Source organism: Sturnus vulgaris, chromosome 16 (genome assembly GCF_052056855.1).
Source record: "Sturnus vulgaris isolate bStuVul1 chromosome 16, bStuVul1.hap1, whole genome shotgun sequence".
Classification (NCBI taxonomy): Eukaryota; Metazoa; Chordata; class Aves; order Passeriformes; family Sturnidae; genus Sturnus; species Sturnus vulgaris.
In genome coordinates, this window is record NC_142258.1 from 10,812,741 (window position 1) to 10,831,043 (window position 18,303).

The following is an 18,303-nucleotide window of genomic DNA, read 5'->3' on the forward strand; positions in this document are numbered from 1 at the left end:
GCCAAGCCTTGTCAGGGTAAGGTTGTTTTGGTTTTTTTATAAGAAAAGCAAAGAGAAATTGCCTAAATGCAAAAAGCACCAGAATCTGCACAGAGCATGAGGACAGCCAGGCTGAGTGATGGGATCTGGTACCAGACAGCTACATCAGCAGGTATTATTCTCATTTCAATTTCATGTTCTTGTAAATGAAAGGCCCATTTCTGGATGCTTTAAATTGCTGGGGGAAAAAAAAACAACTATGTTTATAGAGGTAAAATGTGCCTTGTAGAGGTAAAATACATCAGATAATAAAACAGCTAAAGACCAGAATCTGCTATAAAGGAAAACAATTTTTTTTTTCTTTTTCTTTTTTTTTTCAGTAAGTAACATGTTTTTCGAAATAATGCATTAGCTGCTTTTCATTTTTTCAAATTAGAGTCTATTATTTTCAACTTGCTATCACTCAGCACAGCTTGGATATTTTTAAATACTTTATAATCATGAACCTAAAAGACATTGGCATAGTAAGAAGCTTAGCAGTAATAAAAAGAATGTAAGTGGAAAGGTAGAACAGATGAGAAGCAGCAGCAATGCTTTTTATGATAGTAATCTAATTTTAAAATAGCTTCTCATTTCTATGCAAAAAAGGTATTTGTGGAGCTGCTTCCCACACACCTGCAGGGCTGTGGAGCAGGAGGAGCTCTGGGTGAAGGACAGGGGAGCAGCCTGGAGGCCCCTGGGCTTCTTATCTGAAATGTGCTGAGGAGCCATCACCGATAAGACAGAGTTTTCACAGGGAGAGGAGCGATGCTTATTCTGCCAGAATTCAAGAGAAAAAGGTTGTTTGGACATAAATTAACAAATGCAGAATGCAGAAGGGTGCTGGGCTGCTCTTGGACCCCATGGCCCCAGCACCTCTCTGGCTTTGCTGCCTCCTGTCAGGTTTTCCTTCCTGTGCCCATGCCAAGCCCCCTGCTCTGAGTTTGAACACCTGGCACGAGAGAGCCCTGGCCTCAGGAGAGTCCTCACAGCCAAAACAAGCCAGTGAGCATCCTCGGCCTCACTCTGCTCTCTTTCTGTAGCTGTTAGCCTTTATCTGCCACATCACGTGAATTTTTATGGCATTACACTTTTTTATGTTTAATGATAATATACAATTTATTTACCTCAAATGAACTTGTTATTATTTTCTATCAGAAATTATTCAATAATATGATTAAGGAATCCTCTTCTTAGATCAAAGCCATAATTTTTAATACCCTTATTGCAACATTGCTGCAGCAATTGCTGAATCGATACATTGCAATGTAGCAGAAAGTAAAAATCATCAGGTGCATTGGCATACCCCAACAGTAAGATTTTTTTTTTTTTAAAGGGAAAAAAGAAGTCTATAATCGTTTGGAATCAACCTTACAAAACTGGGAAAAATCCTTGGGATACAATTTTAGGAAGGAAAAATAATAAAAAAACACATAGCTCATTTTGTTATGGATTAGGGAATTTTGCAAGCTGAGAAACAGTCAAGTAACTATGATGACAAGTAGTAAATAATTTTTTCTAAGAAAATACCCCCAGAGGTGACCTCTCTGTCAGATTGAGGACTGTTTCCCATGCCATAATATGATTCTTTTCTCCAGAAAGACTGAAATCCTCCAGAGCAGTGCTTGTGTCCTGCTGTGCAGAATGGATCATTTTGACCACAGTAACCTTTTCATAAATGAAAGCACTCCACCATTCACAAAGGAAAGTTTATGAGTGATGTGCTTCCTTCTACCATTTATTACTAAAGGCTACACTGTAGTAAATTCCTTTCCAACTGCATTTCAAACCTAGCAGGTAAAAAATTCTGCTTTATTTTATTACATGATTTGCCACTTGTGTCAAAATTCAATGTATATGTACATTTTTAAATATCATTAATATTGCAGGCTCACTTTGACATTGCATTGGCACATAGCTTGTTAGGTTTTACACATCTGCTTTTTTTTTTTTTTGCAATCTTTCTCTGAAATGTCACAAATCCTGAATTTTGATGCTATCTCTGCTCGCCAACTCAATGGGCAATGGTGTTCAATTGCAGCATTCCTTCTGAGCTCCCACATGTCTGCAATCCTCTGTGCCTGCAGAGTGATGTCAGTGTGATCCATGGGCTTCTGGTCACTTAGTTTGATTTATTTTTTTTCCTTAAGTCCCTAGAAAAATGTCCTGCACTGGGCTCCCTTGTGTCAGGGCAAGGACAGCACAGAATACTTCCCAGAGTGATAAAGTCTGCCACCTGCAAACCCTCTCTTATATTCCTGTTTCCCTCAGCTGACCATCCCTGTTTCCATGCACGGGGCTCATTCATAACGGGCCCAGGACTCCTGTATGCCCACAGTGTCACCTGGGCTCATCTGGGCAGCAGGATTTATCATCAGTCAGATCAGAGAGCTCCTGTGGTGGGAAGAATGGCAGGAAATCTCATTTCCCCAGGTCTGTATGCCAGTACCTATGAAAGTCCTTCTTTGGAGAATGTCAATGGCAAGAAAAACCATCCCAAAAAAGCACCTCATAGTAGGCAAAGAAACCAAAATCTTACTTTGGCATTGATTGGAGTAAAATCTAGGAATAACAAAGATTTAATGTGCTCTTGCCCCTGCCAGGCGGGGTTGTTGTAGCTGAGCTGGGCTGGCCAGGTGCTCCTGGATGGTCCAAATCATCCTGGATAGTCCAGGTGCTCCTGGGTGGTGTGGGCTCTGAAGGAACCAGCAGCCTGATGCCCCCCCACTGCAGACAGATTTCCCAGCTAAATTTTCTCTCCCCAGCCTGTGTCAAGAGCAAAGCTGGAGTCACCATCTCCATTCAAGTACTGTACTTGCTTAAAGGCACAACACAATTAGTCCACTGTCACATGCAATTAGTTACCACCATGTTGGCACATATTGTAAAGGTTTTTTCTTTAGCTTATGTGCAGCTAATTGGAGCCTGATTCTGGAGAGCTGTACCACGGGCGTTTCTGCTGCAAGGAGAGGGTCCCTTCTGCCTCCACTGCAGCAGGAGAGGGCATTTCCAACAGAAACTTGGAAGACAGCTGTGACATCTCAAATTAAGGATGGATTATGTGACCAGGACTGAAACAAAAATTATTAGAGTCCAATTTCTTGGGACTTTCTTAATGACTTTGAGGAGCTTTTTCTCTCTTATTTGCAGTGGGGCCCCACTCTCCCCTTGGCCTCAGAGGACCAAAAGGAAAGTGCAAGGATTACTTCCAGCATTAGACTAACTTTTTCTTAGGAATCAATTAATGCACATGCCAAGGAGTTCAGGCGTACTTTCAGCTATTGCAAATGTTCATCACATGTGAGCACTCATAAACTTCTCTCAGGGTTGCCTGAGCTGCAAAATTCCCATGGCATTGCTTCCCAGTGCAATTCATAGGAACAAATTACCTCTGTGATAAGGTAATACAGACGTTATTTGACCTCAGCATATTAAGATAATGTTGTGATGCTATTACCATAACACTATGGTGACGTTGTTATCACCATGTAACAGCAGGCAATTACTACCTGTTGTAAGCTGCCAGGCTAACCTCACAGTACTCATTAGAACAACTGTGGAACACTCATTTCTCTACTGAGGTGGCTTCACCAGAGTACAGAGCAGGTGCACACCAGCATTTCTCTGTATCTGCAGCAGAAATTGTGAATTCAGCTTTGTGTACAAGAGGAAAGAGCAGCAACTGCAAGTTAATGGGGTGGTGCAGGGCTCCAGGGGGATCAGACACACATCACAAAGCCGTGAATCTGTTGGTAAAGCTGGGCTCAGTGATGGGCCCAAAGCAGGGAGAGTTTCAGAAATGAAGGAGAGGGATGAGTGCTGGGTTGTGGGAGTGGTCCCACATGTGCTCACTATGAAGGTGCAGCTGTGAATTCTAACATAAATGTGGGGTATGATTTAACAAATGCGTGGTACTATGAGACATGAAGAGCAGTGTTGGAAGCCAAATGGGAAGAAAATAGTCAGTATCTCCCCAGAGAGTGGCTTAGATTATCCACAAAATTTTTAGAGTACTCTGGTTTGGATCACAGCAAACAGTTAGATTTCATATAAAACAGTTAACAGTTAGTTCCATATAAAACTCTGGGGTTTTGTTGTGTTTTTTGGTTTGGTTGCTTTGTTGTTTTGGGGTTTTTTTGTTTGGGGTATTTGTATGAGGTTTTTCACTTTGGTTTTTGGTTGTTATGGGGTTTATGATTAAACACTGATTTAATCATCAAAAGGTATTTGGGTTGCTTTTCAGGTGCACTCTCATCCCAGCAGACCTGGGCCATGGTGCTGGAACTCATCTCCCTGAGCAGCACAAAAGGGAAATCCACTCAGCAATCAGCTGCCCTGCATTGGAAAATACAGACTGGCTTCATTCTCTCCTCAAATATACAAATATACAAATATTTCCCCCATTTCTTGAGACATGACTCTAACCTGTGTTCTTTTGTCTTCTGTACCACAGGCAATAAAAAGGTTTGCCAGGATTCTGATGGCAAAATGGGGGGTTCTGTTTCTCATTATTTTCAGCTCTGCTGTACAACTCCTACTGCAAGTGGCCACTTTAAAGCTTGGCACAGGCTGAAGGGATGCAGGTGGGTGCTACAGGCAGAGCCCAGGTGCTTCAGCTGCTGCAAAAGACACAACATGGCAGAGGGGACAGAAAACTGATTAGAGACACTGTCACTGGATAAAAGCCCTTTTTTCCCCTGATGAACAGCCCCTTTTGGAGCTGCAGAGGGCTCTGTCAGTGTTTGAGGGTGCAGGTGTCTCCGAGTCTCTCTCCTGAAACACTCCACAGTTTATCTTTTGTCTTTCAACACTTCATTGTAAGTGAAGATTGACAGGGCTTTGCTGGTGCCTCTCTGCAGCACCTCTCTGACTGAATGCAGAAATGTTTTAGGGTTTTTTAATGCTGGATAAAACCTGCTGAATCTTCTGGAGGAATCCCAGGTTGGGGGATGTGACCCAAATAAATGTTTTCTGGAAAATGTATTCTGGCAGAAGACTCTGCACATTGTGCAGATTACAAATTGCACCCAATTTTCTGGTTTAGCTGCCTGATTTTTAGTGCTGGAGCTGTTGATTGCTCCAACTGTTGCGACTCAGAGAAATATTTTTCATGCAAAAAGAAAAGCAGATGTTGCAAGCATTTAAAGACTGCTGAAATGCAATGGTTTTCATGGTTGTTTTTTAATCCATGCTCCATTGTTCAGTTTCCTATTACTGACTAATATCAGTGACATGAGCCTTGATCTCACATGGGCTTATGTGTGGAAGTTTTGGTGCAGCTTCAATTATGAGCTGAACAAATATGAAATAAAATAAATATAAAATATAAAATAACCTCAGAGGTGGTTATAACACAAATTTGTCAGAGCAGTGCCTGTTTGCCCAAGATACCTATGGGATCATGACCTGTTTGGATTTCCTCTCTTTTTGTTACTGCTTGAAATTTCTGTAGGATTCCAGTGTTGGCATTTTCTGTAGTGTTTCTTCCAGAACCTGCTGTTCCTTGAATGGCCAGAGAGCAGGTGACTGGAGGGTCAGAGTACTGGCACTTGTGCTTTCACCCTGATGTGCTCAGCCCAGTGCTGCCTCAGACCCTTCCACCGCACTAATTTTAACAAAAATTAAACAGGAGGAAAGAAAGAATGGAATAATTTTTAAATTAACCTTCTCAAGGATCCCGTGGTGCTATTTTCCTTCCTGTACCAGTGATGCCTGGCACATGGAGCAGCACAGCCCCAACACGGGCACACACGAGCCCAGCAGACACTGCCAGCTCTCTCACAGACCTGTCAAAGGTCCCAGCACTCTGTGACACCTCCAGCAAGGGTTTATTCTCCCCCTACCCTCAATAATGCAGCCCCAAAGCTGAGAGATGGGATCCTGCTGGCTCATATCATCCTGGGACACCTTGTGTGTCTGTCTAATTTATTTCCAGTTCCTCCAGCTTTCCCCATCATTTTGCAAGTCCTGTTTCCAAGGTGGGGACTGTAACCCAAACAGGCTCATTCACAGGACACAGTATCTCATGATGCTGTGAATAAACAAATGTGGGAGAGTTTTCAGCACTTAATGGTGTCAGCCACGAAGCAGAAAACTGTTCTCAGTCCTACCCATATGGGAGCTGGCATGCTGCAGTCTTCTCAATATGGGTAAAATGAAGTCCTGTGTTTAACATCGAATGAAGGTCTGGAGAAAAATCCCAACAGCTCAAGCAACCAGGTAATGAAGGCACAACAGAGAGCCCAAACACACCTGTGGAAGAGAGAGGGCAATTTTCTTTTGGGTTAATACAGTTTAACATTTTTATTTATTATTGCATAAGGAAGCCCACCCATTTAGGAAAAAAAAAACTTGTTCAATGATTATTTGGCTGTCAGCTTTCAGACCTAAATATGCCTATTCAGGTTCCTGTTAATTTAAACAAACTCCTGGTATCCTGATCCTGACCTGAATGCACCACACCCAGGAGGAGAAAGGCAGGAAACACTGACTTTTACAGATACTTTGTGAGAGGGGAATCCAGATCAATGATCTCAAGATTTCTATTGACACAAGGGTACCCAGATGGTTACTGTCTGTCCTGTCTATCTCTTAGCTAAAACACTGGCTGGCTTTAAAAATTTGAAGACATTTTGGCTCAAAAATTTGAAGATATTTCCCTGAAATCCAGCAGGTCTGATCAAAGTGATTGGGTAAAGAAAGAATTTAAGTCCTGTTTTCCTGCTTTTCTTTTTATACCTAACTTTTTTTATACCTAACTACTGCCTTTTTTACAATAAAGTTTTAAACCTGAATATCTAGTCATACTTAATCTTTTCCCAGCTCCCACCTGTCTGTCACTGGAGCACTTTACATTCCCACTCAGAAATGGAGACAGAATCATAGAAGACCCTGAGATAGCAAGAAATCAAGCCCAGGCACCCAGACAATCTCCATCCAAGATGTACCTGTGGTGCTTCCCCTCTTTCTAGCCAGCAGGAGCTTGTTGGGACACTTTCCCTCTCCAGCTTTAGGAACATCAAGTACAAGCACGATGAATTTCAGCTTCTCAACAAGAGTGAAAAAAACCTCTATAGAAATATATTTTAAATGCCTGATATCTAGCTTCAATTAAGTTTATCTGCATTAATAACATACATTTCTCACTCAGTGGGTAAGAATATTTTTAATCTTTTATGCCGTCATCCAGTAAGCCTGAAAACTGATAAAAAATACATTCATGTGCAAATCAGCCCTTTTTCATTTCCTTTTCCTTTTTTTTTTTTTTTATCCTACTTCAATATTTTAAAATCCAACGTCCTTGTGAGCCCTGAAAATATTTCCTATTGGCATGGCTAACAACAAACGTTCAGAAGTGAGCTGTCAGCCACTGCAGAGAAATGGGCATCAATGAGCTGTGCTCATATCACAGGGCTGATAATGACACATGGAGCCTTTCACACCTTGTTTGAATCTGCAGCACCCAAACCTGACCTACAGCTATAATCGTGTGACAATTACCTGTCTGTCTGGGCATGATTGCTGCTCTTGTCTCATCCCCTGCCTGGACTGGTATTCTGCTTGCTGACAGGAACTAACTTTCCTCTTCCTATCAATCTCAACCATTCAGTTAAAACTAAAGAAATTATTCTCCTCTCCCAAGCTCTCTTTTCCTGAAAGGACTGTGTGACTCAGAAGGTAGCACTTTACAATGATAGCTATCCATCTTCCCACTCGCTTTTACTCTTGTCCTTTTTCCTCCTCTGTCACCGTGAAGGAGAAGGAATTCCTTTAGCAGAACCAGGAGGAAAGAGAAGTCTTCCTGGTTAGAGGTTATTTGTGTTCTTAGGTTCTTGCAAGAGCCTGGTGACCAGAACACAAACAAATGGGAGAAAATCTTCTCAAGATGTTTACAAACGTCTGCTCCTAATATCCCACAACTACTCTGTGAAGTGCTCATGGACATTTTTTATATGGACATGCAAAAACAATTGTGGTCCAGCTTATGTCTGCCAAGATATTCAGCTCAGGTTTGTGTCATCCCTCTCTAGAAACTTTGAAGAGAGCCTCGTCCCCCAGGATCCCTCTGTGTTTCCTCCCTCCCCCAGGGAGGGTGTCTAGCTGACCCCTGGTACTTCTCTGCCCACAATCTCTGAAGATTTTTATCATATAACTCAAGGCAGGGGTAGTTCTGAGTGATTTCCTCCATTTTGACAGTTCAAATAGGAGAAGTTACAAAGGATATTCAGATCTTTTCATTCCCACTACCTTTGCCCTTTTCCCTGGGAAACACAGCTCTTGAAGAACATGCAAACAGTTCCTTCAGTTTTTTCTGCTAATAGTAAACATATTTCTCTTCATTATTTTTTTCTCTGGTCTTTGTTCAAAGAAACCTACAAATGCAGTGAAGTGTTACCTGTCAATCAATTCATCAGCTTAGCAAATGTCTGGCAGCAAAGAAACATGAAATAAAGCAGCTACGGTGTAATTTTCTGATCAGTTTATTAGACATTTGTTCATTTGAACAGTTTGTGCCTCTCTTCTGCTATGTCATCTGGCAAGAGCAGACATCTGAAAATTATGTTCTTTCACCAGATATAAAGTCTATAGCACTCATTAAAATATTCATGACAAGAAACACTCTAGTCATTTGGTGAATTGCTGTTACAGGTAAAACACAAATCACCACCATGCCATTACTGTGGTGTGGGAGAACTTAATGGGCTTGAAGTAATTTGTGTGTAACAGTAACACTGTGGTAAGCTCAAAGCAGCCAGGGCCTTCTCCTGTGTAAATGAGAATTTTTGTACAGATAAGTCTGTAGAGAATTTTGTAAAGAAATTCCCAAAAAGTCCTCCAGTTACAAATGAACTAGCTTAGGTACAAGCTCAGGTGCTGCAAGGGACACAGCAGAGAGTGCAAAATCCATGCAGGACTGTAACTCCTGCTGTCAGCCCTACCTGAGCTGACCAAGGAAACCTGAGCTAATTTTCCTACACGAATGGCAGTCACTGCCATGCACACCCCACATATCCCCATCCCTCCTGAGGAAATGCTCACAGAGTGCTAATTGAAACAGCCACTGGTATTTCAGGTAAAAGAACCATCAATCTGACTATTGCACTTAAAATAAAGATCTTCTGGACTACAGACAGCATATTCTGGAGCAGGAAAATCCTTCAAAGGTGTATGTGAAAGAAGCAAAGACATAAAAGAAAGGTAACTTTTCCATGGCAAAATGCAGCCATTTCACCTCAAGCAGCCCTATGGCAAAGGCCAGCACTGATGCTTCTTCCACAAGGGCATTTTGTAATCTCTGTATTATCAACTATAAGAGTGACTTGAATTAAAGCCATGAAAACATGAATGAACCCATGCCCTGGGTTTGACCAAAAGCACAATGAATTCTGTGAAATTGCTTCACTGACTCCTGGTGTTCAGCTCAGACTTTTGGCAAGGCTGGTGCTAGGACACAGATACAAATTGATTCAACAACCTCATTAAAAAGGACTCAAACCCCTCTCCCCAAACCACAAACCCCCAAATGGAATAACTTTCCATTCTAGTTTTCCTTCAGAGTACAAATGCCTTTATAAACAAGTTTGTTTTTACAATTTTATCTAGCATTCAGCTATCACTATCCTGAATAGTAGTTTAAAAATCCCACCACTTTTGTCTGATTTATCTACTCATCACATCATAATGATTTATAGATCATTTCTGCTCTCAAATTAACCTTGGAAACATTTAGATAGTCTTTGGGAAATGTGCAGCTGACTATGGAAATCTCTAATTTCTACATCAGCAGAGGGTTTTGCATGCCTGGTTAAGTCTGGAACTGTCTGTTCCTAATTTGTTTCTCCAGCTGAATATTTATTCGATTCACAGCCTGTTTCAAAGATGCTTTTATACATATTGTCATCAAGGAACCGGGATGCAAAATTAGATATTCCTATTGTGTCTTGCTGTGTGTTACTACTAAACCACTCAGTTATTTCACCTTCCACTTCTGCTCTGAGGAACAGAGAGGGCCTAACCTTGGAAAAGCCCATTAATTTGTTTTGAGATGGGTGTTTGGTTGCTACAGAGCAACAGCCTGCTGCAGCACTGCCATGGGTGGAGACTGTTGCTAAAACCATTTCTTGCATCTCTTTCCATGGCGAGTGGCAAGTTCCTGTGGTTGAACTCTGCCAGGTTATTGTAGTAGAAAAGTTGCCAATTTTAGTAGGAAGGCTAAGTGATAAATATAAAAAGATCACCATCTTTTTATTCTGGAAATGGAAGTGATAAGGCAGAAAAAGCAGATAAAATGGAACAGAGACTTTAAAGAGAGCTGGTGCTGGATTATCAGGGGCAGAGTCAGTGTGCTCACCCTGGCTGCACCCTGCCCTGGGCTGCACCCTGCCTTCCCCATCCTGGGAAATCTGTGTGCAAAGGCAGCCAAGCAGCTGATTAATTCAGCTACCATTAGAAACTAGAAAATAAATTGTTCCATTAAAAAAAGATATTTTAGCATCAGCTATGATCAGTGAACCTCTTGCTCTAATTTTTCTCTTCTTTCCATTTGCCATGCGTCCTTCTCCAGCTCCGTCCAGGACAACTTAATTACCCACAGTGAGCAATTGCCATGGAGCTGCAGGCAATGTGATGAATCAGTTTAAAAGTACAGGGGCTCATGTGCAACTTCTGCTGCTGCAGATTACTGTGCTAAAGATTACAAGTCACCCAGAAAAATCCCAGAAGAGAGCATCATCAGGGTTTAAACAGGGTTTGAAAATTGTAGGTTCACATTCGAACGTGCTTCTTATTGGATTTGATTTGCCATGAGAGACCCAGCACAACTCGTGTCTTACATGTTACCTCACACTCAGCTGTGGAGAGGACTCAGGCTCTGTTTGGAGAAGGATTATAAATAAAGCTGTCAGGAGCCTGTCCCCACAGGGCCACTCGTTTGTCCACACAATGACAATGGTAATACTCTATTTTCAACAGCTTTTTTCCATAAACGTGGACATGATTTTGAGCTCACATGAAGTCCAGCCAGTCAGAAATTGTAGCCAGGTCCTGTGGCTCTATTTATCCTTGTCACTGCATCCTCAGCAGCTCAGAAGTGAAGATCCATCTGGCAATTAAAGCAAAAGTTACCCTACAAATTAGCATGTATCCCAAGTTATCTCCACTTGATGCCCTAATCCTGTTCCCAGAGAATTTTGTGAAAGCTACCTGACTCCACTGAAGTCCTCTCCTTCCCAAACCTGGCAGCTGCATTAGCACATTTGAGGCCTCAATGGGAGAAGGAGAAAAATCAAGGTTATTGTCACCAAAGATTTGAAGGAAGTGCTCAGGTCCTCTAAGCTGCAAACTGGGATGTAGCCAGGAATGACAATTAGGGATTTGGCCCTATTTGAGTAGGTATAGATGTGCTTTTGAATTTATATTTATAATAAAATATAATAAAAGCTGATGAAAAGCAAAACAATGTTTTTTTCAAGTTGGCATAGCTGTTATTTATTCTGTCTTTAATCAGCTTCATCAATTTAATTTCATTTACAGCATGGCTTGTGGCAGCACCTTTCTCAGGTTCAGAGACAGCTGAACTCAGTTAATTAAATCCCTGGAGGTTCCTCGTGCTTTATTAATGCAAGTATCAATACATTATATGGAATTTAGCAAAAGTAGGAAATCGAGATTTTTGGGAATGTAGATATAGCTGTTAGACCATGTAGAGAGGACTACTGACAAGGCTAGGAGAAAAGCCAGACCAAACAGAGCTGAACTTGCCAAGAGAGATCAGTGAAGAATAAACAGTGTATGCCTGATCTGTTGGAGAAAGAAGTCAGAGAGCACAGCAGGCTATCTCCAGCAGTTCATGTGCTTCCCAAAAGCTTGACAAAGAGCTGGCAGGGTTTCAGGATTCTCAGAATATGCATCCACAAATAAGTAGGTCGTGAACATATTGAAACTGAACATATTTAAATCAGTTTATCTATGCAAGCCCTGTGTGCAGAGCCTCCCTGTGTAAGAGCAGCAGGAGCCCGCCTGGCTCGGGTGTGTTGGTGAACGAAGAGGAGCTCCCCTGCTTCAGGAGCTGGGTCACTGCTGCTCTCTGGTGTCATCATGCTCATGCCCTCCTCTCTAGCCACTGGTGCTCTCTCACCTTGAATTTTTGAGCTAATTGTTGTAAAAGGACTTGAAGAAGTTTCACTGGTTGCAGTTCCAGTCATCTCCTACCCAGCTGTTTCAAAGCTAAGAGCCATGACTTAGGGACAGGGGATGCTGCATGATGGTTCCTGGCACACACACAGGGTGGGGGGCACCCCCCTGCATGTGAGGAGTCAACACATCTTCCATCCATCACCCTATTCTCTCCTGAAGTCCACACTTTAGCCACTGAGACGTGCCCAAGTGCCTCTGAGCAAATTTTAAGGGAATGCTGGAACACCACACATGCTCCCAGTCCCCTGGGTTTCTCAGTGGAAGACAATCTGGGATTGCCTTCAGTGGTCACAGGAGGTCCATGGCACAAGAGATGGGGAGGACGAAATGACCAAATATTTCACAGCTCCTGGGATGGCAGAGTGAGCTGGGGAATGAATGCTGTGTCAGGGTTATTGGCAAAGCCCATGGCCCGTGTGCCACACTGAACTCTGTGAGCTCGGCAGCTCTGCTTTCCTGTGCTGTGTCCAATGACTCTGATCTGCTCTGTGTCTCACTGCATCCTTCACAGCAGGAAACCACACAGCCCTCAGTGACTTACTCCACGCCTTTACCTTCAGCCATGTGGATATTGACAGATGGATTTTTAAAGTGTTGCTATTGTAAAACAAGGTCAGGGATTATATTGCCAGATGAAAAGGAAACCACTACTGAAATGCGAAGCCAAATTCCCACAATTAAGCCAAAAATTCTCATTTATATTTATGGATTCAAAACTAATCACACACCCTCAAATTCCTCATCAATATTTGTGGATCCAAAACAAACCCTATTTATATGGTACATTTCTTTAAAGGAGAAATCTAATCTCCAGGGGATGGGGATGGCATGATTGTTAGAACATTGAACTGTCCTTTTTCTCCAAGTTCACCCATTTGACCTTCCCTAGCAGCGCACTTAATCAATGCATTCAAATCCTTTTTCACAGCTCTGTTCCCACTTAAATCAATGGCAAAACTCCCTCCGAATCGAATTGAATAAGCCCTTCACATTTTTCTAAACTCCACTCGAGTAGCTCACAAACCTACTGAGTGAGTAAAAATCTGATATGTAGATGGCACAAAGCGTACAGAGGAATGTGGAAAATAAAAGAAAAGCCAGTTTCATATACATTTTGGCCAAGTCTAATAGGCCCTCTACTAATCCTGTTGCTCCAAGACAATTGTGGAGAGTCCTGTTCAAGCAAGTCATCATATATTCAGATCTATCTCTGAACAAATACTCTGCCTACATCTTCCAAATTCAGGATGACTGGTCTGCACAAGATCAGATTCTGACCTCTTTCTTCATGCTGATGCTATCTACCAAGATTGCTGACTTGGGGACACAAATATCTGCAGAATGTGTGCTGCTCTAGGTGCAGAGATGACAGAGAACCCCAGGATTGCTTCTGCAGGGTCATTATGCAAAGTGGATGCCCTTAGCAGTAGAAAAAGTTAAATCTCCAGGATGCTCACCCTGCAGATTCAGAAGACATATTTAAAAGCATTTGTAGTGTATTGAAGGGGGAAATAACTGGTCCTGGTTTAACATGTCTGTGTGAACAGCACACCTGGAGGTTTTCCATCTAGGTCCAGACCAGCAGAGTGTGTGAAGTACAGGCAGGCAGAGCCCAGCAATGACGAGGTTCATCAGAGTCACTAGAGTAATCTTTTTTCCCCAACTCCACAGCTAAAAGTGGCATTTCAGGGAAGAAACTGGCTTGCTGTGACTTGGAAACCACTGTAAAACCATTGCTTTCCAGAAGCACATGCTTGTAATCCTTTTCTACGTATTAGTTTTGGAAAATGGCTTTAGAGCATCTTCCAAATCTTTGCAACCCAAGCTTGAGCCCTACAGCAGAGTGCCCTGGATGCTCTGCTACCACCCTGCACATCTCACCTCACTGCTGCAGTGCCCAGCCTTGCTCTGCTCCACACTGAGAGGTGCCACATCCAAGAGGCAGTGCCATGGCTGGGGGTGAAAGCCCCCATGGCTGTTGTGTCACCCAGCCTGGTACTGCAGAGGTGGGATGCAACTCTCCTCAAAGCAAGCACAAGGCAACAAACAGGAATAGGAGTTCTGCTAAATAATTCTAATAATTCTGCTAAATTGAAGAATTAAAAAGAAGATGAAAAGGAGAAGGGAGATGCTCTGCTGGCAGGTTTGCCTTCAGATACATGTCCTGAAGCACCAGCCTGCACTGGGGGCTGGGCAATGCCCTGGGGGCATGGCAGGAGCTGTGCAGAGCTGTCTCTGCTTTCCAGCCACGTGCTGCCAGTGGTGGGGCTTCCAGCAATGAAATCCAATGAACAGCATCTTGACATTGGTGTCTGGAAATAAGAACAAATCTTTGGGCAAGTCCTGGAGTCAGATCACCACTGTTTTCTTTCTAAATGTTTGTCTTATCTTTTAGACAGGAAACAATTTCCTGGAGAGACAATTTTGCCATGAATATGTAAAATTCTGCTTAGACCCCTGGGGTTGTCCTATATCATAATAAGCAAAAGAACTTAGATCAAAGTGTGAAAGTACCTCTGGTGATGTTACAGGGATAAGCACATTTGTAATGCATGTGTATGTGTTTATGAATGCATATCAGGACCCACAAACATATAGAGGGTAGGGCAGGTTTAGGCTGGATATTGAGAGGAAATTCTTTACTTGAGGGTGGTGAGGCCCTGGCACAGGCTGCCTAGAGGAGCTGTGAATTCCCCATCCCTGGAAGTGTCCAAGGCCAGGTTGGATGGGGCTTGTGCAACCTGGGATAGTGGAAAGGGATGGAATGAGATGGTCTTCCACCCCAAACCATTCCAAGGCTCTATGATTCAGATTTCAGGTCTAGATGAGCAGGTAGGATCCCTGGCATGAAGCTCCTGGCAGTGTTCAGCAGTGGCAAGGTCACTCAGGGCTGTCCTTGCTCAGTGAGTGGCCCCATGCCACAGCAGGGCAGTGCAGGATCAGGAGGAACACACCACTGGGCCAGACCTAAGCACTGGGAGAGCAGCAGCACCACCATCCCTGCCCTCATTATACAGATCTAGTAACCTACTTTGTCAAAAAGAGCCTTGAATGAGATGGGGTGGCTGGGGACCAGAGCAGCAGCTCTCTGTCTCATACATCTTTGCACTGTCACATCACCCCACTGAGATGCAGCATAAAGAAGCAAGGCAGGGAGGAATTTTTCATCCGCCTGGCACAGAGAGACCTTGCTGCTGCTAAAACCTTTGATTTATTCCCTGCATGAACACCAGCTTCTTTTCCCATGGCAGAACAGCCTATGAGCAAAGTTCTGATGTCCTGGAGCTGTCACCATGCCTCCTGTGGATCCCCCTCAAGTGGGCAGGACACAGGCATGCTGCTCTGAATGGGTCTGTCAACGAAATTCAAGCATTCCACAACCATGTCCTGCTCTCTGGTTTCAGTGGAAATCACTGATGCTCTGTTGACTTACATCAGTTTAGGGAAACTCAATTTTTTGAGAGATGGACAAAACGTTGGGAACAAAGGGAGGACACTCAAAGGCCAGCACAGGGAAGTGACCCTGGGAGAGCCCCACATCCTGGCTATGCAAGCTGGTGACCCCCAAGTCTCTGTTTCCAGGTGAGCAGGCAGGTGTCACCTCCCTTTTATTTAAATGACAGATATTTACATATAAACTGTTTGAACCTCTGTTTCCTGAAGTCAAGGAAAAGAGAACAGAGCTCACATTTAAGCCTTTTCTCTGAGATGACTCACAACCTGTAAATTACTTTTAAGATAACTTCAATGTAGCCTGAACATGAAGTATTCAAACTTAATTATACGCACTGAGGAGCAAACAAAACTGTCTAAACACAAGTTTTCTCACACAGTTTCACTTCCCAGGGACTCACATTGAAGGGATATTGTTTTCCTTTGGGCCTTAGCTGTTGAGATATAAAATTTCTGGACCAAAGCATCCATGCCAGAGAGTGGATATTATTTGTGAACAAGCAACATATTGTTCACTTCATTGATCAGCTCTTTCCTATTAACAAAAAAACATTATGATAGCTGCTCCAGTGGCAGGTCACACAGCTCCCATCGTTTGCAGTGTATGAACACTGGGTCAGCTTCCTGTGGAGGCACTGTGTGCCTCAAACACTGCATGGACAATGCTGCTGTGACAGAGTCACACAAACACAGGCACATTCAGCAGTCTTAAGGCCACAGAGAAAAATTAATTTCCAATTTCCAGTACAGCTGTACCAGTGCTTTAGCAAAAAAAAAATGCTTCCAGAGGGCCCTACCAGGTCAGAGCAAATTGCTTGGCAGCTGTGGGTCTTTGCCCTGCCTGCAGCAGACATGGCAAAGCTGGAGGAGCAGAGGGTTCCTTCTCCTGGTGCCTGGGTCAGCAATGTGAACGGTGTTTCAAAACTCTTCTGGGATTTCCAGGGAGATTCTCTAGGGAGGAGAAAATTTCTGGCTTCTGGTGCCCTGCCATGTGCTGCTGGGAGTTATTCTCTGCAAGCTTTTGGCCTATGGCCCACTTCCATTTTCCTTCTGTCAGAAGATGACTTACTTGAGTGTGCAAACATCTCCTGCACATGCAAAATTTTGAACAAACATTACTTGAAAACTTTTTTTTTCACACAGTTTTGCTGCCCACATCTCCTGTGATCAGTACAGGCAGATGCCTATTTTACAGTAAACTGCTATTTTACAGTAAACAAGTATTTTGGTGTAAAAAGAACTCCACAAAATTTATCCTATTAGATGCACTCCACTGTACATAGTAATCCCTTTTTGCTGTAATCAAGCACAATTTCTAGCTTTCCTAACACCACAGATCAGGTTCAGAAGCTGTTTGTCCTCATGTTTGTGACCTAGAATACAGCCCCCAAAACGATATGTTTTTATGCATATATTCTTTAATTTATGCTGGTGATGCAGGAAGCCAGAAGGGTCCCCTTCCACTCCTCAAAGTCATGCGCCAAGTTTGTTTTTTCCACATCCCTGCCTGCTCCAAATACAAGGAAAGGTATCAGAAATGTTTGCTAATCAGCTTTTCCTGCAGTGCCTTTTCAGAACAAGTGATCCAGGACAGTTTTTGCCCATCTGGCTCTTCACAAAAACGCCCTTCCTGGATGATGGCTAATTAGGCAGTATAATAGTTTATCCTTCTAATGAACTGATTTACTCAGCAAAGCAAACAGTGTATTTATTTGTGGGATTTATGTAACTGTTTGCACATAGGTATTTCAGTGACTGTGAAATAATTATTATATTGAATTAGAATAAACGTTGCATTTCTCATCTCACAAAATGTCCCCTTTTGATTTTGGGGCCAAAAAGAAGTGGGAGGATGCTTAAACATTTGAGAATGAAACACACTCATTAACTGTAGCTCAGTTTATGAACTTCAGAGGTTAAGCATTAGCTACAAAAAATCTTTTAATCAAGATGGATCAAGCTTCTCCACTTAAACGCATTATCCAAATTTGCAGTCTTCTCTAGTTAATGAGTCAGTCTGAATTAGCCTTTCAAAAGAATTAAGGGAAAAGAATCAACACTTTGATGGTGTTTGAAGCACAAGTTGAAGTAATTGAATCAATGTGTTAAATCTTAGATGAGATCTTTTAATCCGTAAAACAGTGATCGAGAGCTGTGTGACTGAAACCAGATGCAGTGGCTAATTTGGATGAATTATTCTGTGCAGGGAGGTCCCCCTCAATAGCAGCCTGCCTGAATTAGCTTATATTCACCCTTGGAAAATGAACAATTAGGGTTGAAATGTGCCAGTTCTTGCTGGTGCATTCGCCTGTGACTTCAAGGGAGATTTTTGGTTTTTAGGTCAAGGCTCATACCTGAATGTGCTGTGAAGACAAAACTCAGAGCGAGTCCCTTGGGAGTCCACCAGGGAGGGATAATAAAACTTTTATCTTTCCAGATCTCTGGGATGAGGTCACTTAAGATAGACTCTCTGCATTCACACTGCAAACCTACTCTGAAGTTTACCCAGGTCATTAATTGGGAAATTCCTATAGCAGCTCATGAGGAGAAATCCTGTCTCTTCAAAGAGAGGAGGACTGCTTAAAGGGACTATTTTAACTTACAATGGAGAAGATCCCTCAAGAGTCTGATGAGATC